This window comes from Oryctolagus cuniculus, chromosome 13, assembly GCF_051225735.1.
Source record: "Oryctolagus cuniculus isolate XC-2025 breed Fujian yellow rabbit chromosome 13, ASM5122573v1, whole genome shotgun sequence".
In the NCBI taxonomy this organism is placed as follows: Eukaryota; Metazoa; Chordata; class Mammalia; order Lagomorpha; family Leporidae; genus Oryctolagus; species Oryctolagus cuniculus.
The window spans coordinates 100,964,017-100,990,331 of NC_142879.1; the positions used below are offsets into that span (position 1 = coordinate 100,964,017).

The 26,315-nt window shown below is 50.5% G+C and overlaps 1 long non-coding RNA gene across 1 annotated transcript; it reads left to right on the forward strand.

The window, feature by feature from the left end:
- The first annotated feature begins 895 nt into the window (after positions 1-895).
- LOC149122811 (uncharacterized) lies at positions 896-4,444 on the forward strand. Its single transcript, XR_016219231.1, has 2 exons — positions 896-1,277; positions 3,153-4,444. It is a non-coding gene; the product is annotated as an uncharacterized LOC149122811 (long non-coding RNA).
- The last annotated feature ends 21,871 nt before the right edge of the window (positions 4,445-26,315 follow it).

Consider the following 26,315-nt stretch of genomic DNA (forward strand, 5'->3'; position numbering starts at 1 on the left):
CTTCGGATCAGCACAGCTCCGGCCGTTGCGGCCCATTGGGGAGTGAACCAGCGGATCATCCTTTCTCTGTGTAACTCTGACTTTCAAACAAATAAACGAATAAATCTTAAAAAAAAAGCTGTTTATATTTTGACAAGTTAAAAAGGTGGATGCTGAGAGACACTGCACATTCTTTCAGATGTATTAGTCAATCAACAAGTCAGTTTTACAAAGCTTTCAAAGATGATTACAATTTCAGTTTTGAAAGAGGTACTTAAGGGGCTGGCGTTGTGGCATAATGGGTTAAGCTGCTGCCTCAGTGAAGCAATGTGGCATCCAGTATGGGTGCCGGTTCAAGTCTCAACTGCTCTGCTTCCGATCCAGCTCTCTGCTGTGGCCTGGGAAGGCATTGGAAGATGGGCCAAGTCCTTTGGCTCCTGCACCCGCATGGGAGACCAGGAAGAAGCTCCTGGTTCCTGGCTTTGGTCTGGCCCAGTCCCAGCTGTGGTGGCCATCTGGGGAGTGAACCAGGAGGCAAGATCAGAATTAGAGAGCCGGGGCCGGCGCCGCGGCTCACTAGGCTAATCCTCCGCCTTGCGGCGCTGGCACACCAGGTTCTAGTCCCAGTCGGGGCACTGGATTCTGTCCCGGTTGCCCCTCTTCCAGGCCAGCTCTCTGCTGTGGCCAGGGAGTGCAGTGGAGGATGGCCCAGGTGCTTGGGCCCTGCACCCCATGGGAGACCAGGAGAAGTACCTGGCTCCTGCCATTGGATCAGCGCGCCAGCCGCGGCGGCCATTGGAGGGTGAACCAATGGCAAAAGGAAGACCTTTCTCTCTGTCTCTCTCACTGTCCACTCTGCCTGTCAAAATAAATAAATAAATAAATAAATAAAAACTTCAGAATTAGAGAGCCGGGACTCAAACTGGCACTCTGAAATGGGATGCTGGCATTGCAGGCAGCGGCTTAACCCACAACACCCACCCTCCAACAGTTTGGGCCAACAAATACCATTTCTTTCTGCTCAGACTTGAGTCTGTCATATTTGTCATATTTGCCAACTATTAAAATGAAAGAAACCAGAAAAGAACGGAGGCCTCGCTCTCCCCTCCCACCCCAGCACTAAATACACTGTCCACAGTGTTAGCCTCTGAGGCACAGTGGGCCCCGCCACCATCCTGTGACTCCTCCAGCTACAGCCCTGAAGACGGTCCCTCTCCTCCCACAGGGACCCTTCCCCACACAGGCAGTTTCAGGAACTCCGCTGATGTTGGTGTCCCCCATCACGGGCTCGGCTCCAGGTATGCAACAATTGAACTGACAAAATGCGTTACGGCGTCACAATGCCAGCATCAACACTCAGACCAAAGGTGGTTCTCCATGTCTCGCAAATAAATGCACAGCCCAGAGTTGCCAGGGGAGGGGATGGAAGTTGGACACCAGGTACCAAACACAATCAGATAGAAGGGACAGCTTGTGGCGTCCACAGCTGCAGTGGGGTGGTGACAGTTTACTATAACCCCTATGTACTTTATGACTAAGTAGAATCTCCAGACATAAAGTAATGATAAGGAGACAGTAATCATCCTGATTAAGCCGTACATACTTTGTACATTTACTGAATATTAGTGAACCCCAGAGCTGTGGCATAGTAGATTAAACTTCTGCCTGCAATGCCAGCATCCCATATGGGTGATGGTTCATGTCCCAGCTGCTCCACTTCCGATCCAGCTCCCTGCTCATGTGCCTGGGAAAGCAGTGGACGATGGCCCAAGTGCTTGAGCCCCTGCACCTGCGTGGGAGACCCGGAATAAGTCCAGGCTCCTGGCTTCGGAGCGGCGCAGCTCCAGCCATTGCAGCCCTTTAGGGAGTGAACCTGTGGATGGAAGACCTCTCTGTTTTTCTCTGTCTGTAACTATGCCTCTCAAATAAATAAATAATTCATAAATAAATAAATAAATAATTGAAAAATATTTCCCAGATGTGGGAAAGCTTAGATAGAAAATTTTAAGTTCATGAGCCAGAAGCTGGACCTCCTTTGCTCTGTGCTGCCATGTTCACCTACCTGTCAATCAGGGGACGCTGCCCCAGGAAGTACTTCCTCTTGCCTGGGACGTGCGGGTGGTACCACATAAACGCCTCCACTTTCCTAAGCTCATAAAAAACCAGGAAGAGCAGGGGCTCTCGCTCCTCCTCGTGGACTTTGGACGAGCAGAGCGGGGTATGGTAATTCCCTTTTTTGGCCCACTTTCCTGAAACAAAGCCCTAATGAGCCTGTGTATTTTTCTCACTTTGTAAATAAAGTTATTCACGCTGCATGCCGTGTTTGGGCCTGTACTTAGAATTCTTCTCTAGGTAAAAGGCAAGAGTCTGGAAAATTAACTTGGGTCCAACCTAGCCCTCAACATATCCCATAAATACATGTATACAATTATTAAGTATTAATCAGTCTTTTAAACTTTTTTATAAACATTTTATTTACTTATTTGAGCGACTTGTAAGTGGGCTGGTTTTGAATTTCCTTTTTTTTTTTTTTAAGGTTTATTTATATATTTAAGAGGTAGAGTTACAGACAGACAGGAGGGAGAGAGAGAGAAAAGTCTTCCACCTGCTGGTTCACTCCCCAAATGGCTGCAATAGCCAGAGCTGAGCCAATCTGAAGCCAGGTACCAGGAGCTTCTTCTGAGTCTCCCACAAAGGTGCCAGGGCCCAAGCCCTTGGCCACCCTCTACTGCTTTCCCAGGCCACAGGCAGAGAGTTGGGTCTAAAGAGGAGGAGCCAGGACACGAACCGCCACCCATACGAGATGCCGGCACTGCAGACAAAGGCTTAACCTACTACGCCATTGTGCCAGCTCCATTGAATTTCAGCCAGAGTGTTGGCAGCAACTATTCTGGTACTTGTGCTATTCCAAAGCTCAAACTCTCTCCCTCAGTTCCCCACCGTTGCTGCTCGGGAGGCGAGTGTGGCTTCTTCCCTGCTCCCCCACACACTTCCCTGCACCTACAGCCACCCTTGCACCCTGCACACCTGTCCTAGGGGCTGAGCCCTCCTGCACGCATCTCCCCTAAGACCACGCTCCTAGGCTCCCCCCTGCACACCAACACCTCCCTGATCAGGAAGCCCCCCTTGGCCTCCCCGAGCCACCATCTCATCTCTGCTTTCCTTTTCCATAGCCAGATTCTTCGGGAGCGTCACGGGCACTCATGATGTACGTTTCCTCACCTCAGCAAAACCAGACGTGGGGCCACAGTGATGCCCCCAGCTGCCCTGCTTGGCGGCTGTAAGAACACCCTGGTTCACGATCCCGTCCCAAAGTCACGGTTCCCGTATTTTGTACTCAGTCTCTCCACAGCATCTGCATCTGACCAGATCGGCACTCTCTTCTTTCTGGAGAGACGCACGGTGGCTTTTACACCTGTTGGGCAGTGGCTTCTTCTCCTCCCTTTTATTGAACAACACACACACCTACGAACGAAGCAGTGAGCCCGCTGGTTTCCGGTCTTCCCTGACGAAGCGTCTCCCGCACTGCTGTCCCTCCCCGCGGAGAGATGCTGTCCGTCCGACTCTTCCCTCCTCCCTCTCCTCTTTCTGTGTGGTCCTCTCCCTCGACGTAAATGTCCTTGCTCAGCGGCTTTCCCCGATTTCTCTGCTGGTTCCTGGCAGACGACGCACCTTCCCCACTCCTGGTGGCCCCGTCCGCGCGAGAGAGCAGGGATGTTCCTCAGTGTCTCAACCCCAGCAGAAGCCAAGCGACCTGGTGGGTGGAATGAAGACACCCTAGCCGGTCATGCCAGCCCGTCTTCCCACCTTTCTCTCTCTCCCAGGGATGACCGTGCCCTAGTTAGGTGTGGCAGGTCAGCAGGTGGTGTTAGCCCCGCCTCCAGTGTGAGAAAGACACTTGTGTCACACACCCTGCCACCCACTACTCCACACCAAAGGTGAACTTGGCTGCAGCCTACTGACTCTTTGTCAGGCTTCTCCATTTGTTCAGAGTTCAGGTCAGAAAAGGAGTGGAATAACGTGTATTCCATCAACCCACCATTTAGCAAGTTGGTGCTGTGTTCTTATTTGCATCATGATCATCATCATCCTCAACAATGACAGTAGCCCTGTGTCCGTCAGGCACAGCAGCCAACACTGCAGCTCATGGACTTCACAGTATTTAATTGTTTAGGTTTTCATCAATGGGTTTTCTCCCTTTATATAAATGCCTGTCAGTGTCTTAATTTTTTTGTGTAATCAAATATTGCCAGCCTTTTCTTTCTGTTTTGGCCTATCCCACTCAAAAGTTAATGCAAATACGCTCCAAAATGTTGTCGTCTTGTTTGCTTATGTTTTGATCCTCACTCCATCTGAAGCTTATTTTCCACGTAGCTTGAAGCAGAGGAGGCGTCCAACTTTGTATCTTACCACATGCACACCAAGGACGCCAGGACCATTTGTTATTAAAAAAAAAAAAAACCAACTTCTTCCTATTGGCTATCTCTTTTTGATATCCTGCAGGAGCCTCAGGTTTGAGACATCCCAGTGGGGTTCCCTTTTCTGCATTTTGTACCCAGGGATCCCTCCACCTCAGCGTTTGTCTCTCGTATTTCCAGATTTCACCCGACTGCTGACGGTTTCTCAGACGGCCAGGGATTGTTCTTCCTTCTGAATAAAAGGAAGAGGTTTATCTAGCTCACGGTTTGAGAGGCTGGGAGTCCAAGATCAGGCCATCTGTTTGGCCTCCGGTGAGGGTCCCCCTGGCTACATCACCACCAGGCAGATGGCGCCATGGCAGGTGCACCTGCCGCAGGAAGCCAGGAAGCCAGGGAGGGGGAGCAGCCTGCTCTTTCCATAGCTGCTCACTCTCCTGGGCGCTCTCTGCAAGGGACCAGCACAAATCCCCTGGGAGGGCCATGCGCTCAATGGCCTAATTACCGCCCTCTTAGAGACGGGACCAGCTCCACATTGCTGCGCTGAGGAGCCGACTTCCAGCGCGGGAGACACCACAAACCACAGCACTTTAGGCATTTTTACAATTGTTTATTTGAGAGAGAGAGAGAGATCCTCCATGTACTGATTCAGTCTCAAATGTCAGCAGATACCCAGGGCTGGGCCAGGCTGAAGCCAGGAGCCAGGAACTCCATCTGGGTCTCCCACCTGAGTGGCAGGAGCCCAAGTACTTGGCACCGTCAACCTGCTGCCTCCCAGGGTGCACAGCAGTAGGAAGCTGGAATGGACAGCGGACCTGGGCCTCAGCCCAGGCTCTCCCATGTGGGACGTGGAAGCCCCGAGCAACATCTTAACCACGACACGAGACTGCGCCCACAGCACCGTGGCTGATTTTTTTTTCAAATGCGTTCTAATTATTATTTACTTTCTAAGATTTATTTTTTATTAACTTGTGATATTTGTACATCTTTATGCGGTACATCGTCGAATGTGACCAGCGGGCAGGCAGCTCCGCAGGCTGATGGAGGGCGGTGAGAATGAGGGGAGAGAGTGGATTTCCTAACTGTCTGTCATCTCCTGACTCCTGGATTGGCCGCGTCCTGAGCCCCTCCTCCCCCCCTGCGGCCACGGGGCCCCCCTCTGGACGCCTCACTGCACCCTGACACCTGCGGAGTCCCTCCTACGCGGCTTCCTGGAGCCCCCCCCACGCCCGCGCGCGCAGTGGCTCCTCGCTGAGCCCCCCCCCCCCCCAATCACCCTCATTTGTATCCTATGCTTTCTGCTTCCTTCACTGGGGCTGCGTCCAGGGAGTGATTACGCAAGTACAGCACGAACGCGGCCTCGCTGCAAAAAGCCGGAATGACCGTCACGAAGTGAAAAGATCCCACCTTAACCTCCCGCCGCTGGAGTGCCAGCCTCAGGGCTGGCTGTTGTTTTCCACTTGGTGACCCTCTTCTAGATCTTTCTTTCTTACGTTTACATACGTAGATGAGCCTATAGAGAAATGCCAAGCGTTTCACGTATTTGTTTGTGGGGCGTGTGTACAGGTGGAACCAAATTGTAGGTATTATTCCATATCTTGCTATTTATTTATTTTTATATGAAAGGCAGACAGAGACAGAGAGAGAGAGCTCTTCTATCCATGGTTCACTCCCCAAATGCCTGCAACAGCTGGGGCTGGGCCAGGCTAAAGCTGGAGCCAGGAGCTCCATCCTGGTCTCCCGTGAGGGTGCAGGGGCCCAAGCATTTGGGCCATCTCCTGCTGCCTTCCCAGGCACATTAGCAGGGAGTCGGATCAGTGCTCCAACACGCACGCCCCCGTCACAAGCGGTGGCTTAACCCGCTGCGCCACAACACAGGCCCCCGTTTGCAATCTCTCAGGCGTCATCAGCAACACAATTTTTGAAAACCCTGTCCTCCTTTTGAATCGGCATGGGCAAATTATTTCTCCAAGGCAGATGCTCAGACACAAGACACTGGGCTGAGGGGACGTGCACTTGCGGTTTTTATTTACATACCGCCTGTCACACGCCCCCTGAGGTCCAGACCGCTCCCTGCGGCAGACAGAGGTGTGCTTGTGATGGGAGGCCCTAGGAGAGCGGACACCAAGGCAAAGGCTTGTTTTCGGTTTTGTTTTCAAAAATTAATTTATTTACTTGAAAGGCCAGCGTACAGAGAGAGGGAGAGACAGATAAAGAGTTTCCGTCCGCTGGTTCACTCCCAAATGGCAGCAATGGCAGGGCTGAACCAGGAACTCCATTCTGGTTGGTCTCCCATGTGGGTGACAGTGGCCGAAGCACTTGAGCCATCACCTGCTGCTTTCCCCAGGTGCCTGAGCAGGAAGCCGGATGGGAAGTGGACCAGCCAGGGCTCACATGGGGCGTTGGTGTCGCAGGAGGCTTTACCTGATGCGCCTCAACAGCAGCCCCAAAGATCAATGTTTTTAAAGGAAGGAACCTTGATTTACAAGTGACAAGAAGAGTGCTGCTTCCAGAATTCGAAACGATAGCTTTGGGGTCTCCTGTTTTGCTATATAGGGGGTGTGAGTGTGCAAGACACACAAGGGTACCTGTGTGGAAAACAGACTTCCAAGTATGAGTTCCTTTTTGTGCCAAAAAATAATTGCAGGTGCAAAACATATTTTTTCATTTTTTCATGTGAGAAAATACATATTACCAGGGCCAGTGCCATGGCCTAGCTGGTAAAGCCACCGTCTGCAGTGCCGGCATCCTATAGGGGAGTCAGTTGGGGTCCCGGCCGCTCCACTTCCAATCCAGCTCTCTGCTATGACCTGGGAAAGCAGTAGAAGATGGCCCAAGTCCTTGGGCCCCTGCACCCGTGTGGGAGACCTGGAAGAAACTTCTGGCTTCTGGCTTCAGATCGGTGCAGCTCTGGCTGTTGCAGCCATCTGGGGAATGAACCAGCAAATGGAAGATCTCTCTCTCTCTCTCTCTCTCTCTCCCTCCCTCTCTCTCTCTCTCTGCCTATGCCTCTCCTATAACTCTTTCAAATAACTAAATCTTTAAACAAAAAGGAAAATACATATTACTAAAAAAATTATGCATAAATTAAAAAAAAAATTTTTGCACCAAGATAAACTCCTGCTTTGAATTCCATCTTGCCACAAACTTTCTGGCGTGCTCTCCTGACACCATATCCCTAAACCTGGATAATGGTTTGCTTGGCACCTGAGATGACGACTCAGTCAAATCAGGAGAGCTCAGAGGACGCCGTGTGTGGCTTAGGAAACGTGGGGGCCCTGCACACCTGCTCAGCCGGGCTTCCTGGCTGTGGTGGGAGACAGGGGCACTGGTGGGGAGGGGCTGGGTTCTCCCTCACTCTTCACTTTCTGTGCAGACCCTACAGGACATGGGCTCTCCCACCCGGTCTCTATTGGACCGTGCGTGTCTCCCACACGCTCATTCTCAGCTACTCTGACCTCTTGGAGGCAGAGCAAACATTGGGCCAGACTTCCTACTTCCTTTTTTTTTTTTTTTAAAGATTTATTTATTTATTTGAAAGTCAGAGTTACACAGAGATAGGAGAGGCAGAGAGAGAGAGAGAGAGAGAGAGAGAGAGGTCTTCCATCTGCTGATTCACTCTCCAATTGGTTACAATGGCTGGAGCTGTGCAGATCAGAAGCCAGGAGCCAGGAGCTTCTTCTGGGTCTCCCATGCGGATGCAGGGGCCCAAGCACTTGGGCCATCTTCTACTGCTTTCCCAGACCACAGCAGAGAGCTGGATGGGAAGTGGAGCAGCCAGGACTAGAACCGGCACCCATATGGGATGCCGGCACTGCAGGCCAGAGCTTTACCCGCTACACCACAGCGCCGGCCCTGGCCAGACTCCCTTGTCAGGCTGTTGCCTTGCAGGTGTGTGTGTGTGTGTGTGTGTGTGTGTGTGTGTTTCAGGGGACCCAGAAAACTTCCTCACACCCCGCAGGGTCAGGTGCACTCTGCTCAGATGCGCCAAGTGCATCTGTGGATGATTCTAGAGCCAGTTGCCTGCACTTGGCTCTGGGCCAAGTGTGGGGAGGTGGGATGGGGTGATGTGGGGAACAGGCAAAGGAGTTAAGACAGGAAATAAATGAGCTGGAAGATTTTCTGCAGGTTTATTTTTTTAAGATGTATTTATTTATTTGAAACTCAGAGTTACAGAGAGGGAGAGACAGAGATCTTCCACTGTTTCACTCCCCAGATGGCCATAACACTAGGGCTGGGCCTGGTCGAATCTAGAAGCCAGGGGCTTCTTCCGGGTCAGCTATATGGGTATAAGGGCCCAAGCACTTGGGTGATTCCCTGCTGTTTTTCCAGGCCGTTAGCAGGGAGCTGGGTAGAAGTGGAACAAGCCGAGATTTGCACTGGCACCCCTAGGGGATGCCGGGGTCACAGGCGGTAGCTTTAACCTAAAGGCCACAACACTGGCCTCAGAAGATTTTCTGAACTTCTTCCACAGCCTCGCATCCTAACTCCACTCACTTGCAGGCCAGTCCAGCACACCCACTTCCCCAGGATGCCATGAGCACGCACGCACTCAGCTCCAGAGGGAGACACTGAAATTTCCCAGAGAACATCACACACACTGAACCCTGTGCAAACTCCACCTCATTTACACATTCAAGTAGGGCACTGCCTCCATACCCAATAAAGAGGACCACTGGATGGGCACGCCCCTTCTCTCACATTCTCTCCTAGTGGGCAGCTAGCTCGCTCGCTCTCTCTTAGTAAGCATCTCTCCTCATGAGGTTGCCCGCCTTCATGCCTGAGTGTATACTCACTCACGCGTTAAAGCAGTCCTGCTCTTATTATTGCACTTATGTCTCTGCTTTGAATTTTTTTTTAAGATTTCATTTATTTGAGAGGTAGACTTCCAGAGAAAGGGAGAGACAGAGGGAAAGGTCTTCCATCCGCTGGTTCACTTCCAAATGGCCACAATGGCTGGAGCTGAGCAGATCTGAAGCCGGGAGTTTCTTCTGAGACTCTCACGCAGGTGCAGGGGCCCAACCAGTTGGGCCATCTTCTGCTGCCTTTCCAGGCCATAGCAGAGAGCTGGATTGGAAGAGGAGCAGCTGGGACATATACCAGCACCCATAGGGGATGCCGGGATTGCAAGCAGAGGCTTAGCCTGATATGCCATAGCGCCAGCCCCCTCTACTTTGAATTCTCAACTCACACAAGGTCAAGAACATGGAATCAGAAAGCCGGGGATCATATTTCCACCCCTGGAGGGCTCACAGGAGGGTGGACAGACATCAGTGCAGTCTGCCTGGGCCGGCCCTGCCTCCCCTCTGTGGTCCCAGTGTAATCAGGGCCCTGGGGGCGGGTAGGGCTGAGAACCCCCGAAGAAGCTGGCTGGCCTGTTTCCTTTCTGACTCTCCCCTCTTCCGCCCTCGAGAATCTGCACCTGCTGTCATCCTGGGAAGCCTGCCTTCCACCATCGCCGCGTGCTCTTTCCCATCTATCGTCCGTGGCATAAAATTACTGCTGTGTTGCCCTCAGAGCCAGGCTTCTGATACCAAAACACTGCAGATGTTGAAACTCCAAAGACTCTCCCCTCTGGGATATACAGTAGACACCCCACAGGCTGCTCAGTCACGGGATGATGGTAAATGACCACGAATGAAAACCACATTGCACAGGTTCCTCCCACACTGCCCCCTGCCCCCAGTGTCCCCTGCCCCAACAAAGCAAGCTGACTTCCCACAGGGGGCTCTGCTGCCGCACACCCTAGGAGGGAGCCACTGAGCCTTGTCCCCAGCTGGTGCTCTCAGCAGGTTTGTGTGCAAGGCCTTATGGCTCCTGACCTTGGCCCTGCTGGGGTGACTGTGACATCGGTACCCACCCTGCAACCCTGGATAAAAAAAAATCTAGGAAGAAGACCCCGCCCTGCGGAGAGTGGTGGCAGAGCCCGCATGAACTGCAATAGAGTCTAAGCCACCCACAGGAACAGGCCCACAAAATGAGAACTAAATAGAGACAGGGGAGAAACAAAACCTGTGATATTTTTGGTGCAGGTGGGTTGAGGCCTCAGGCTCCCATGGGACCCACAGCAGGGACCGTCATGCTGATGGCCAGACAGCTACATCCCAGGCTCCATGCTAAGGACTTCACCTGTTGTAGACGCTGCTACTGTCCCATTTCACGGAAGAAAACTGAGTCACACAGACATGCAAGGATCGTCCAAGGGCAAAGGACTCTTGAGCCCTGCAAACTGACAGCGGAGCCTGCGATGGAGTTTGTAGTCGGCCCCTCCAGGATGGGAGAAGACTGTACCGACTTGGGGTGCAGCTGAGGAGCAGCAGAGCAGGGACAGCCCCCAGAGGGCATCTGTCCCCAGGGCCTGGGGCACTTTGAGTCCCTGAGCACCTGTGAGGCCCAAGCACCAGCTGGGCACTCTCCCAGGTGGCTGAGAGCAGTGTGGGTGCAGCAGAGCGAGCCGGGGGACAGCAGGAGGGTGCTGCACCTGAGCGAGCAGCCATCACAGAGAACAAGGACATTGCAGAGGGGGCCTGAGGGGATAGCCAGTGGGGGGCTGGGGAGGGGCGTGGCCAGGCAGCTCTGCCCTGGGACTGCCAAATCTCTCTGCAGCCACGCCCAGTACAGGGTCAGGGAGGGACCGGAACTGTTTGGAGACATCATAAAACCAGCTGTGAGCTGAGCCACCTGAACTGGGGGAGGTTTCACTCTCAGCACCTGCAGGATCAGGGGTGACGGGGAGTGGCGGCAGTGTGAGGTTCAAATCGCTGCTACCAAAAGTTCTGGCTGCATTCCTCAGAGCCTGTGTGGTTTGTGCCCACTCTGTCTGGGGCAGTTGGCTTAGCCAGGCTCTACAGCAAGGGAAGCATCAGTTATGCCCGAGAGACCACGAGGTTGCCATGAACCTCAAGGCAGATGCAGATACATGGGTGGGTGCCTTCGGGCCAGTGGTGTTTTCTCCGGAGATGGGGAGGTGGTGTAGGTGTGGATGGAGGTAGTTCCGGCTCCTGTGGGTGTTATTAGCGTCTTGCTTGTTGTTTGCAAGCAAGAAACAAAGGAAAGTGGGAGTGACTGTTTCTGAGACTGAGCAACCAGCTGGGGTATGAGAGCGGATTCCAGCCCCTCTCAGGCGCCCTGGGGGTGCTGCTGGCAGAGACCAGAATCTCCCCCCAAGCAGCCTTCCCAGTAGCAGGATTGCAAACAGGACTTAGGAGCTGGGAAGGGAAGCACATGGCGGCAGGAAGACTGGGGGCTGTGACGTCACAGAAGCTAACCCGTAAACGGAAGAGACTGCGACCTGGAAGTGTGGGCTCCTCGGGATGGGTACCAAGGGCCCCATGGTAATCAGGTGTCAGAGAATCCCCTTCATTCACTTGTCCAGGTCAAAGCCAACCCAGCACCCGTGTTCACTGGCTTGGCCAACAGGATGCCCCAGCGGGTCCCTTTGGGTGAAAGTGTGTCTGCTCTGGGTGCCAACATCTCCCAGCTACAGTCTCGGGTAGAGGAAGCAGATGGCTTTGGGGAGGTCGTAGGTATGTTGAGAAGTCAGTCCCTCCGCCCCTGTGGCTGCCACCCCTGTGCCAGGCAGACAATTAGACAAGAGTGACTGGGGAGGGAGCCACGAGACCTCATCTCCACCCAGGACCCACCCAAGACCACTCACTTTGCAACTTCACTTGTGTTCAACCCAAAGGTGTGCAATGCCAAGATGTCAATCACGGATGCCAATCATGCATGTCACAGACACACCACCAGTCCATACCCCTCAGACTTCAGGGATAAAAGCCCCAAACAGAGAAGCGAGGGAGCCCTGGACTCTTCTCCCGACTGGTGCACTCCTCCCTCGAAACATCCTTTTGTACAACTTGCTGTACTATCCCTCCCTCCAGCGCTCGGAACTGCAATTCACAACTCTGCCGGTGGAAAAGAACCAAGGCAAGCTGGCCACCACCTGGTAACATTGGGATTCTGGGCCAAGTGCACCTGGTTAGGGGACAAGCAGCAACTGTGGCCAGAGAACAGGCTGTGTCATTGCAAGGTGTCCACCCAGCTGGCACAAGAAGTGGCAGCCAATAGTCCTTTCCCTTGTCCTCCTGAGCCACCTGCTTCTGGGGCTGCAGATACCGTGATACCGTTTGGGAATGCCATGGTCACGAGCCCACTGGCCTGCTTTTTCTCTGTAAAGTGAGTTTCTCGGTCAGGAGTAATACTGCATGGATGACAATAACAGAATACATGCCATAGAGCAGGTCCAGAGAGAGAGAAAGAGATGCTGGCAGCCAAGGAAACCAGATCCAAGACTGGAATAAGGGAATGAATCCAAAGGGAACCAGTCGCTGCCCCCTCCTGATGGAACAGGTCCAGAGCCATCAACCTGCCACCTGGCAGCCGGCCCCTCCCCTGGTCCTCACCCCACTAAACTGTGCAGTCACCCATTCAGCTGATCAGGTTCCAATTCTAGGCGTTCTCTGTTTTTCCATCTCCTACACAGGCAGTCTTCAATCTGTCAGCGATTCCTATTGGCTCTATGTTTAACAGAGACCTGGAATCGGACTTCCACCCAGCACTCTCCACCTCTAGCACCCAAGTCCCAGCCACCGCAGGGGCCTCACAGCTGGTCAGCCACTTCTGAGTGATTTTTTTTATGAAAATGTAAAATTGTGATGAAACACTTGTAACATAAAAATTTCCTTTTTTCAAAGATTTATTTATTTGTTTGAAAGTCAGAGTCACACAGAGAGAGAAGGAGAGGGAGAGGGAGAGGGAAAGAGAGAGAGAGAGGTCCTCCATACACTGGTGCACTCCCCAATTAGAAGTATTACTTCTGCCACTGCAACAGCGGGAGCTGTGCCAGGAGCCAGGAGCTTCTTCCAGGTCTCCCACGTGGGTGCAGGGGCCCAAAACTTGGGCCATCTTCTTCTTCTTTTTTTTTTTTTAAGATTTATTTACTTATTTATTTATTTGAAAGTCAGAATTACACAGAGAGAGACAGAGAGAGAGAAAGAGAGGGGTCTTCCATCTGCTGGTTCACTCTCCAACTGGCCGCAATGGCCGGAGCTGTGCTGATTGGAAGCCAAGAGCCAGGAGCTTCCTCCAGGTCTCCCATGCGAGTGCAGGGGTCCAAGGACATGGGCCATCTTCTACTGCTATCCCAGGTCATAGCAGAGAGCTGGATTGGAAGTGGAGCAGCCGGGACTTGAACCGGCACCCATATGGGATGCTGGCACTGCAGGCCAGGGCGTTAACCTGCTGCGCCACGGTGCCAGCCCCAACTTGGGCCATCTTCTAACTGCCTTCCCAGGTCATAGCAGAGAGCTGGATTGGAAGTGGAGCAGCTGGGACTTGAACTGGCGCCCATATGGGCGGTGGTTTAACCCAGTATGCTACAGCGCCAGCCCCACAATTTCCTTCTTAACCATTTCTAAGTGTGTGGTTCAGGAGGGCTGGGCACCTTCACATCGTGGCTTGGCCAGTCCCCAGGACTCTCAAGAACTGAGACCAGCAGCCCACAAACATCCTCATTTCTCCTCCCCAGTCATTCTCCTCTGTGTCTAAGAATTTCACTATGCTGGGGACCTCACATACATGGAATCATATAACATTTGTCTTTTCTTAAAGATATTTTAAAAATGTATTAAAAGTCAGAGAGAGAGAAAGAGAGAGAGGGGTCGGAGCTATGGTATAGATTCATCCTTTGCCTGCAGTGCCAGCATCTCATATCGGCACCGGTTAGTCTAGGCTTCTTCTGTTCTGATCCAGCTCTCTGCTAATGCTCCTGGGAAAGCAGTGGAAGATGACCCAAGTGCTTGGACTCTGCACCAGCATGGGAGACCCAGAAGATCCTGACTTCAGATCAGCTCAGCTGTGGCTGTGTGGCCATTTGGGGAATGAACCAACGGAAGGAAGACCTTTCTCTCTCTCTCTCCCTCTCACTGTCTGTAACTCTGCCTCTCAAATAAATAAATAAAATCTTTGAGAGAGAGAGAGAGAGAGAGAGAGAGATCTTCTATTCACAGGTTCATTTCCCAGTTGGCCACAACAGCTGGGGGCTGGGCCATGCTGAAGCCAGGAGCCAGGAACGCCATCCATGGGTTGCAATGGCCCAGTAGTTGGTCCATCTTCCACTGCTTCCCAGGCGCATTAGCAGGGAGCTGGAGTGGAAGAGGAGTAGCAGGGACTCGAACCAGTGCTCCAGGATGGAATGCAGGTGCCCATGCGGTGGCTTAAGCTGCTGCACCACAGGTCTATTACGGTACTTGTTTGCGACTGGCTTACTGCGCTTAGTATAACGTCCTCAGGGTTCATCCATGTCATAGCATGTGTCCGAATTTCCTTCCTTTGCAAGACTGAATAACATCCCACTGTATGTGTGTACCACATTGTCCTTATCTGTCGTGCATTTTCAAAGCATACATCAGGCTCAGTTTGTTCAACAAATAAACGACATGGGAAAGAAGCAATCAGCTGTAACAGACATTGCTTGCATACTGATTTCAACTGTAAAAAGATGCTTTGGAGAAAATGAGGGCTTTTGAGCAGAAATGGGGATTTATTAGGGAAAGACTTTATGAAATTGTTTTTTAAAGTTTTTTTAATTTGAAATGCGGAGTTACACAGGGGCAGAGAGAGAGAGAGAGAGAGAGAGATCCTGTCTGCTGGCTCACTGCCCAATTTTGATGGGTAACTGAATCTCCCACTCATTGTGGGTTTGTTCAGACTCCTTTGGGCCACAACCACCACCCCTGCACCACAACACAAAGTATTACCCAGAGTATTTTTAAGGACCTAAAAATAGAAATAATACATAAATCACATTCATAGAAAGAATAAAATTGTAACTGTAAAACAAAATTATAAAAATAGTTCAAGCGAGGAAGTTAGTCTTTTAAACCAATATTGTGCTGGAGCAATGGCATAGCCATAGGCAAACAAAAGGAACTACAATCTAATTCTCATGCCTTATACAAAGTCTTACTCAAAATACAGGGCCGGCGCTGTGGCATAGCGGGTTAATGCCCTAGCCTGAAGCGCTGGCATCCCATATGGCCCTGGTTTGAGACCTGGCTGCTCCACTTCTGATCCAGCTCTCTGCTGTGGCCTGGGAAAGCAGTAGAAGATGACCCAAGTGCTTGAGTCCCTGTACCTCCTGGGTCTCCCTTCATGGAGACCCAGAAGAAGCTCCTGGCTCCTAGCTTTGGATCGGCGCAGCTTTGGCTGTTGCGACTAATTGAGGAATGAACCAGCGGATGGAAGACCTCTCTCTCTCTCTCTCTCTCTGCCTCTCCTCTCTCTGTGTAACTCTGACTTTCAAGTAAATAAATAAATCTTAAAAAATTAGATCACCACTTAATTAAATGTACAATTACAGACATATTACCAAAAAATGTGAGGGAAGAATCTTCATGATCTAGGAGTATGCAAAACATCATTAGCGGCCGGCGCCGCGGCTCACTAGGCTAATCCTCCGCCTTGCGGCTCTGGCACACCGGGTTCTAGTCCTGGTCGGGGCACCGGATTCTGTCCCGGTTGCCCCTCTTCCAGGCCAGCTCTCTGCTGTGGCCAGGGAGTGCAGTGGAGGATGGCCCAAGTGCTTGCGCCCTGCACCCCATGGGAGACCAGGAGAAGCACCTGGCTCCTGGCTTCGGATCAGTGCGGTGCACCGGCCACAGCGCGCTAGCCATGGCGGCCATTGGAGGGTGAACCAACGGCAAAAGGAAGACCTTTCTCTCTGTTTCTCTCTCTCTCACTATCCACTCTGCCTGTCAAACAAAACAAAACAAACAAACAAAAAAACACATCATTAGCTTGACACCCAAACTATGATTCCCTCCTCAAAGCAACAACTGATAGATTTGCCTTCCTGCCCAAATCCATGAAACAAACATTAACAGAACTGAAGGGAGAAAATCCGCAACGCAGAGTGGGAGACTCCAAACTCCATTTTCACCAGTGGATGAAACATCCAGACTGGAAATTGCCAAGGAAACAGAGGACTTGGATAATACCAGGGGCCAGAGGGGTCCGACAAACGTACACCCGCACCATCGATTATTCTTCAGGACGGAGCTCACCGTCACAGCTTTGAGCAGACTGGTAACATCCCCAGTGTGTTTCCTGACCACAGTGGAAAGAGGTAGACGAAAAGAGACATCCATAGCAGACAGCAAACTGGAAAACTCACAGATCTGAGGGAGCTGGGCAATGCCCACTTGAACAACTCACGGGTCAAAGCCAGTTGGAAAACATCTTAAACAAGTGAGAACGTAGCAGTGTGCAAAGACTTAGGGGACACAGCAAAATCCACAGTGCTGAGTGAAAGTTTACATGACAAAAGCGGGTGTGAAATTAGCAACCTAACTTCACACCTTGAAGAACTAGAAAAGCACAGCACGTATAACGTTAGCAGAAGAAAAGAGATAATAAAAGTTAGATTAGAAATATATGAAATCGAGAAAAGAAAAAAAAGTCAACAAACCCAAGTATTTTTTTTTTTAACAACAAAATTGACAGATCTTTGACAGGACTAAGAAAACAAGAGAGAAGGCCCAAGTAAACACAATCAGAAATGAAAGAGGAACCAGTATAACCGATGTCACAGAAGTGACAAGGACTGTGAGAGCCCTGTGGATAACTCTGCACCTTGGAACTGGAAGACATGGAAGACATGCGTACATTACCAGAAATATGCAATGTACCCAGGCCGAATCATGAAGAAAAAGGAGTCTGAAGAAACCCACAAGGAGGGGGGAGATTCAGTTACTCATCAAAAATATCCCACCACGGGTGGGCGCTGGGGTACAGCAGTTGAAGCCACTGCTAGGGACACTCACATACCTGTCAGAGTTCAGTCCTGCTAATGCGTCCTGTGAGGCAGCAAATTCCATCTCAAGTGCTTGGGTCCCTGGGCCCTGCCACCGTATGGAAGAACTGGATGGAATTCCTGGCTCCTCACTGGCCTAGGCCAGCCCTGGGTGCTGTGGGCATTTGCGGCAGTGAACTAGCGGATGGAAGACATCCTTTCTCTCTCTCTCTCTTTCTCTTTCTGGCTACCTTTCAAGTACATGTAAATAAATATAAACTTTTCAAAAAATCTCCCAACAGCCAAGACCAGACGCCTTCGGTAGATAAGTCTATCAAACATTTAAAGAAGAGTATATAATAGAGCTCTCCTTGTCAAAGTCTCAAAAAACAAACAAACAAAAACAAAACAATACAAAACAAAACAAAACCAGAAGAGACGGGAACACATAGAAACTCATTGCATGAGGCCACCATCACCATGGTCCCAAAGCCAGACAAGGCCACTAAAAGAAAACAACAGGCTAAATATCCCTGATGAATATAGATGCAAAAATCCTTAAACTGCTAGGAAGCCAAATTCAATAGCACATTAAAAGGTTCAAACACCACGACCAAGTGAAACTTATCCCTGGGATGCAAGAATAATCCAACAGATGGAAATCAATAGGATACACTGCTCAGCAAACAAAAGATTAAAAAATCATGGGGCCAGTGCTGTGGCGTAGCAGGTAAAGCCACTGTCTGTGATACCGGCATCCTATTTGGGCGACAGTTCAAGTCCCAGCTGCTCCTCTTCTGATCCAGCTCTCTGCTGTGGCCTGGGAAAGCAGCAGAAAATGGCTCAAGTCCTTGGGCCCCTGCACCCACGTGGGAGACCCAGATGAAATTCCTTGCACTTGGCTTCTGTCTGGTCCAGCCCTGGTTGTTGTGGCCATCTGGGGAGTGAACCAGCAGATGGAAGATCTCTCTCTCTCTCTCTCTCTCTCTGCCTCCTCCTCTCTCCCTCTCTGTAACTCTGACTTGCAAATAAAATAAGTAAGTCTTTAAAATAAGTAAATAAATAAAGTAAGCAATCCACAAACGAAGTTAAGGAAACACTATCATATACAGTAGCATCACAAAGAATGCAACACCAAACTGGGGAGATGAAAGACTTGCACACTCAAAACTACAAAATGATGTTGAAAGAAATTAAAGATGCACAAGACAATGAAATGACATGATGTGTTCATGGATAGAAGACTGTGTGTCCAAACTGCCCAGCGTGATCTACAGCTGCAGTGCAATCCCTATCAAAATCTCAATGGCATTGTTGGATAAACAGTTCATATGGAGCTTCTTCAAGTTCATATGGAACCACAAAGAACTCTGGAGACAATCAGGGTGCTTTGACAAAAAGACCCAATCTTAAAAATGGAAGTACAGAGCTCCTCCCATGATACATTAGCAGGAGGCTGGATCCATAGGGATTCAGACTGGCACTGTGGTATGGGATGCTGACATTGCAAGTGGTGGCTTAACCCACTGTGCCACGCCACTGGCCCCTACACTACATGGAGTTGACCTCACATGATGTTTTCATTACCACATTAGCAAATAATCACAGAGAAGGAGGGAAGGAGGGAGGGAGGAGGGAGGCGCTGGCATACAGCACTTTGGCCCAGTGGGTTAAACCACTGCTTGTGAGTCCAGCATTCCACATCGGAGTGCTGGTTCCAGCCCTGGCTGCTCTGTTTCAGATTCTGCTTCCTGCTAATGCTCACCCTGGGAGGTAGCAATGATGGCTCAGGGAGCTTCGTCACATGAGAGACATGGATTGAGCCCCTGGTTCCGGGTTTAGACCTGGTCCAGCCTGGGCTGTTGAGGACCACTTGAGGAGTGAACCAGCAGAGGAACTTTCTAACGCTCTGCCTTTCAAAGAAACAAATAAAAATAAACAGAAATGTGTAGATTAAAAAAAAAGAGGCAACACTAAGTTTAACAAACACTTATACATTTTATATGCTGGAAACTGAAGCTCCGATTAAAGAAATGAGAGATCTAAATTAAAAGACACATATCACACACATGTTGGAAGATTCAACATGGCGAAGACATCGGTTCTTTCTCAGATTGATTTATGGGTTTCATGCAATGTCTAGCAACAATCTAGTAGGGGGTTGGGCACTGTGGCTCAGCAGGTTAAACCACAGCTTTGGATGCCTGCACTCCGTGTCAGGGTGTCAGCTGGAGTCCTGGCTGCTTCTCCTCCTATCCAGCTCTGTTACTGCACCTGGGAAGGCAGCGAATGATGGCCCGAGTACTTGGACCCCTGCCACCCGCGTGAAAGACCTGGATGGAGTTTCAGGCTTCCGGCTTCGGTCTGGCCCAGCCCCAGCCAGTGCAGCCATTTATTGAATGAACCAGTGAATGAAGGCTCTCTTCCTCTCTCTTTGTCATTCTGCCTTCCAAATAAATAAAAAAAATTGTGTTTTTTAAAAGAAAACAAAATGTGTATTAGATTTATTTCTCCACGATATTTCAATACAGACTAAAGCTCTTCCCACCTGCTACCGAAGGATCTTCTGTACGTAGACTGCGATTGCTTTTAAAATACAGTGTTCTGTTGCCGGGCACAGTTCTGCTGACATGGAGCTAATCCCTTCTCTGTTGTAAAATGGAGTTGAATACAATGATGCAAATGTCCATTTCCAAGTCCTAACTCTTTGTGTTCATGAAGCCCCAGCATTCTTTGATTGGGAAATGGCACATACTCCTTGCTTTTCCAAAGCTGGTGGACACAGCGCTCCATGGAGCCTGGAAACCCTTCTCTTGGCTGCCCTCTCAGACAGAGCTGAACGCCAGCCAGCTTGAGCCTTCTCGTGGTCCTCCTCCCTCCCTGTTCCCTGGAGAGCCAAGTCCTCCTCACATGAAAGTGCATTGTGCAAACACAAATCTCCGTGATTCCTTCTGATTCCTCATCTCACGACTGATTCTTTCTTACGTTTTAGTGACAACTGTACATCACTGTAAGAAGAGATTTGTCCCACTTGGTTGCACATTAGATTAGAATAATTTTAAGAGTTTACTGACTATCCCTGCTTGGCTAGGATGTATATGGAATGAAGTGGAATCAGTCACCATCTCACCTGGACACACGGGTGTTAATATCAGAATAAAAGCATTCAACCACCATGGGATGGGAAGGTCAAGTACTGATACCACGCCTTCCCCCTCCTCTTGTCTTCAGATTTCCACAACTTCTCAGACACCAAACGACGCTGGGTGATATTAAGTTGATCTGCGTCTCTGTTCCTCCATCTGGTCCCACTGGGGAAGAACTGCAGTGAAGAGTCCACAAGAATTTTGAACTTGAACAAGACAGTGAGTTTCCGCGATAGAACACACACCACGGGAAGCCCAGGGACATTGCAAAGGCGCCTGTTGTTAAAAAGAGACACCCCTGGCTCACTCTCCAGGTCCACCATTCCCTGGTTGTGTGATTTTGGGAAAGTCATTTAACTTCTTTGAGACCATTTCCATGTTTTAAGAAATCAGAAAAACGTGGTTACCGGCTTAGTCTTGTTGGGAAGACCGTGCAGTTGGGGTGTGCGGGGTCTCCCGGAGCTGGGGCTGTGCTGGAATTGAGCAGCTGGCCTGTGGCTTTAGGGTGGGATCCAAGGGGGATGCAGGTGTCCCAGGTAAGAGCAGACTGGGAGGCAAAGGAAGACCTAAGGCATCAAGGCGAATGCCTGGAACCGGAACTTGCCTTCTAACCTCTTTGTAGCTCTTCTTTTTATTGTTTATTTTACATTTTAAAAGATTCATTTATTTACTCAAAAGCCAAAGCTACAGAGAGAGGGAGAGATAAAGAGAGATCTTTCATCTGCCTGTCTACTTTCCAAATGGCCGCAAGCCAGGAGCTTTGTCTGGTGGCAGGGCCCCAAGCACCTGGGCCATCTTCCACTGCTTTCCCAGGCACTTCAGCAGGGAGCTGGATCAGAAGTGGGGCAGCTGGGCCACGAACCGCAGATGGCAGGTTAACCCGCTGTGCCACAACGCTGGGCCCCTGTCTTCTTTTTAAATAGTTAATTTTTTCTAATAAGATATTTTTGTTATAAAACATGTGCTCATGCTATAAGAAACTTGAAAAAGTAACAGAGACAGGTATGCCAAAAAGAAAGGGAACCAGCCACTGCTGAGGACACATCCTGATCATGTCTATAAAATTGAGTGTTAGAAGGAGCACCCAGGGTCACCAGGCTTAGACACATTTAACGCCTCGTGCCACTGACAAATCACTTCGAGGATATTCCCAGCAATGCTCGCTCCCACCGGCAAGGACTGAAAGCACTTGCCTCCAGGGCTGCGTCTGGGCCCCCGTGAGCCCAGGCGCTCTTTCCGAAGTCCTCGCGGGCCTCCCTGGTTAGCGTAGGGGACACTTGGTGTGACCTGCACTTGCTTTCGCTTTGACTGCACTGATTTCTGGATGATCACTGTGCATGCCCAAGCAACCTCGCAAAGCCAGAGAATCTATAAAACTTGTGTTCAGGAAAATGAGATTATTCTGGGCATGAAATCTAGCAATTAAGAAATTTGGGATGCGGGGACTGTTGACATGTAGATGCTTATTAATTTTGTTTTTGAAGTTTTAGGGTCATCTCTTGGGGCCAATTAACTGTTCTCCAGTCTCAGGCATGTTTGTGCCCTGTAAAACATCCCGTCAGCCCTGGGCCCTGGACCACAGTGGCTAATGGGTACAATGGCACTGCGTGGACCGTCTTTTCTAAGCGATAAGCAAAATACATCTTCCTGTGTTATTTTGTATCTTGGGTACTTCTAATTTTTTTTTATTTGACAGGTAGAGTTATAGACAGTGAGAGAGACAGAGAGAAAGGTCTTCCTTCTGCTGGTTCACTCCCCAAATGGCCGCTATGGCCAGTGCACTGCGCTGATCCAAAGCCAGGAGCCAGGTGCTTATCCTGGTCTCCCATGCGGATACAGGTGCCCAAGCACTTGGGCCATCCTCCACTGCACTCCCAGGCCACAGCAGAGAGCTGGACTGGAAGAGGAGCAGCCGGGACTAGAACCCGGCACCCATATGGGATTCTGGCGCCGCAGGCGGAGGATTAGTCAAGTGAGCCATGGCTCTGGCCCCTGGGTACTTCTAAATTTTAATTTTTAATTTAAAAATTTATTTATTTGAAAGGCAGAGAGAGAGAGAGAGAGAGAAAGACAGAGAGAGAGAGAAGTCTCTCACCTACTGTTCACTCCCCAAATGCCTGCAACAGTCAGGGCTAGGCCAGGCCAAAGTCGGGAGACTGGCACTCCAGCTGGGTCTCCCACATGGGCGCAGGTGCCCAAGCACTTGGGCCATCTTCCGCTGCTTTCTCAGGCACATGAGCAGGGAGCTGGATTGGAAGTGGAGCAGCTAGGAAATGAACCGGTGCCCATATGGGATGCCAGTGTTGCATGTGGTGGCTTTAGCCACTGCACCATGACGCCGACCCCACCTTGAGTTTTGCTATATGGGAGGATGGTGACACCGTCAACGGGAAACTGAGGAGGGCTGGCACCATGGCTCACTTGGCTAATCCTCCGCCTGCAGCACTGGAATCCCATGTGGGCTTCGGGTTCTAGTCCCAGTTGCTCCTCTTCCAGTCCAGCTCTCTGCTGTGGCCGGGGAGGGCAGTGGAGGATGGCTCAGGTGCTTGGGCCCTGCACCCACATGGGAGACCAGGAGGAAGCACCTGGCTCCTGGCTTTGGATCGGCATAGCTCTGGCCATAGCGGCCACTTAGGGAGTGAACCAAAGGAAGGAAGACCTTTCTCTCTGTCTCTCCCTCTCACTATCTGTAACTCTACCTGTCAAATAAATTAAAAAAAAAATCTTAAAAAAAAAAAAAGAAACTGAGGAAAAGGTACTTCATCTTTGACAAAGTATGACCATGGCAATACTTACTGAGTCCTTCCTGCATGCCATTTACAGACCTGAATGTTTTTTACGCTCGGTCTCCTTTAACCTTTACCATGATCCTGTAAGGACCTACCACATACACACCCCACCTTAAGGATCAGGACACTGAGGCAGGTGGTTCACTGGCACAATGGTTAAGATGTCACAGTTGGGGCCGGTGCTGTGGCATAGCAGGTAAGGCCGCTGCCTGCAGTGCCGGCATCCCACGTGGGCACCAGTTTGAGTCCCAGCTGCTAGACTTCTGATCCAGCTCTCTGCTATGGCCTGGGAAGGCAGTGGAAGATGGTCCAAGTCCTTGGGCCCCTGCACCCATGTGTGAGTCCCGGAAGAAGCTCCCAGCTCCTGACTTTAGACTGGCACAGCTCCGGCTGTTGCAGCCAATTGGGGAGTGAACCAGTGGATGGAGGACCTCTCTCTCTCTCTCTCTGCCTCTCCTTCTCTCTCTCTGTAACTCTGTCTTTAAAATAAATAAATAAATATTTAAAAAAAATAGACGCCACAGTTAAGGTGCTACGTGGGGTGCTCACATCAAGAGTGCCTTGGATTTTTGTTTGTTTGTTTGCTTAAGACTTATTTATTTGAGAGGCAGAGTTACCGGGAATGGGGTAGAAACAGAGAGAGAGAGAGAAAGGACTTCCATCCACTGGTTCACTCGTCAAATGGCTGCAGTGGTCAGAGCTGGGCCGGTCTGAAGCCAGGAGCCAGAAGCTTCTTCCAAATCTCTCACATGGGTGCAGGGGCCCAAGGACTTAGACCACCCTCCACTGCTTTCCCAGGAGCATTAGCAGGGAGCTGGATTGGAAGTGGAGCAGCTGGGACTCAAACTGGTACCCATAAGGGATGCCGGCACCCTAGTGGAGGCTTAACCTACTAAGCCACAGCACCGGTCCCTGATATGTTGCTTAAAAAGAAATCAGGAAACTGAGGAAGAGAGAGCATGAGGAACTCGGTCAGGGTCATACAGAGACTAAGGGTGGTTCCAGCACTGGAACCTGGCAGTTTGGGTCCAGAATCCAACTCCCGACTGCTGCCCCAAGTCTCAGAGTACAGTAGGTGCATTTGGGGGTGGCTCCTTCATCCACTTTCCTCTTGGGGTGGGGGCCATTCTGATCCCACCCCCAGCTAAGCATGCAAGGGGAGGACATGTGACAAACGTCTTGTGGGGGGACAAGATGAGCCGCCCTCTGGCTGTGCTGTCCTGAACTCTGGTGATGTGGTGGTAGAGTGGATTGGACTGATCCGCTTCCTGTCGGACTCTCTGGAATGGGGATATAGGCTGGTTTGGGGGGACAGGAGAAGAGGACGCCCTTGCCCCCGCCCTCCCTGAGCTCTTGTGATCTGTGGTTTTCCATGGAACCCTCCTTGTCCTGAGAAAACCTGGTCTCTGCTCTTTTTCCCCAAACAGTCCTGGCTTCAGCCCAATAATTCACTTCCGTATAAGAACGTATCCAGGCCGGCGCCGCGGCTCACTAGGCTAATCCTCCACCTTGCAGCGCCGGCACACCGGGTTCTAGTCCCGGTCGGGGCGCCGGATTCTGTCCCGGTTGCCCCTCTTCCAGGCCAGCTCTCTGCTGTGGCCCGGGAGTGCAGTGGAGGATGGCCCAAGTGCTTGGGCCCTGCACCTCATGGGAGACCAGGAGAAGCACCTGGCTCCTGCCATCGGATCAGCGCGGTGCGCCGGCCGTGGCAGCCATTGGAGGGTGAACCAACGGCAAAGGAAGACCTTTCTCTCTGTCTCTCTCTCTCACTGTCCACTCTGCCTGTCAAAAAAAAAAAAAAAGTATCCAGACTCCCCCCAAAATGAACAAAATGCAAGCTATTTATCTGACAAAGGATTGACACCTAGAATATACAAGGAACTCCAAACACTTAACAACAACTAATTCACTTAAGAAATGGACAAAGGATCTAAATGGGCATTTCTCACAAGAAACACACAAAAACTGGCCAAAAACACGTGCAAAAATGCTCAATATCATCAGGAACACGCAAATCAAAAAACCGCACGAGGCAGCACATCACCTCTCTCGGAATGGTTATTATCAAAAAGACAGAGTCGAGGCCAGCATTGTGGCAAGGTGGGAAAAGCCGTCACCTGCAACTCTGGCTTCCCAACTGGACACGGGCCTCGGGCCCAGCTCTTTCATCTGCTGGTTCACTCCCCAAATGCCTGGAGGGTCAAAGCTGGACTGAGCAGAAACCAAGAGCCTGAAACTCAACCCTCGTCTCGCACAGGAGTAGCAGGAACTCATCACCTGAGCCATCACGGCTGCCTCTCAGGGTCTACATCACTGAGAGGGGGTTAGGAGCCAGGACTGGGAATCAAACCCAGATAGCCTGATATGGGACAGAGGCGTCTTAGCATCTTAACAGTGTGACACCGCCACAGGGAACACACATTTGAACTCTTAAGAGAGCGAGAAATAAACTTGCATGGTGGTAAGGCACTGAAAATTGGGGGTTTATCCCAGCAGCTGGCATATCCCAGGGGCTGCATGACTTCCTGTTGGGTTTCAGTTGGGCAGCTGTGGCCAGGACTCAGGGCTAGCCAGAGCACCCTTGGGGTTCCTCAACGTGTAATGAGAGATCTCTTAGGAAGATAGGATTTCAGAGCTCTATCATGAGATATCTGACCTCGCCTTGGACCCAAAGCTCATGAAATAGGACAAAACTCAGCTAACTTTCTGGTCCAGATTAAACATTTTGTTGCATTTCTCCATTTTTTCCATTGATTATTTTAATATTAGCAGTTAATACCATAATAAAATATTCAAAACTGTTCAATGAAAAAAACAGAACCCTACTAATAAAAATGTGCTCAATTTTAAAAAGCAAACCATAGGGCTGACATTGTAGTACTGTGGGTTAAGCTGCTCCCTGTGATGCTGGCATCCCAGATGGACACTGGTTCAAGTCCCGGCTGCTCCACTTCCTATCCAGCTCCCTGCTAAAGGCCTGGGGAAAGCAGCTGAAGATGTCACCCACAATGGAATTCCAGGCTCTAGCCTTCAGCCTGGCCATTGTGGCCATTTCAGGAGTGACTCAGCTGATAGAAGATCCTCTCTCTCTCTCTCTCATTCCTTTTCTGTCTCTGCCTTTCAAATAAATAATCTTTTTTTTAAAGATCAAAGTATTTGAAGGTAGAAATATTAAGTGCAATTCTTCTATTTT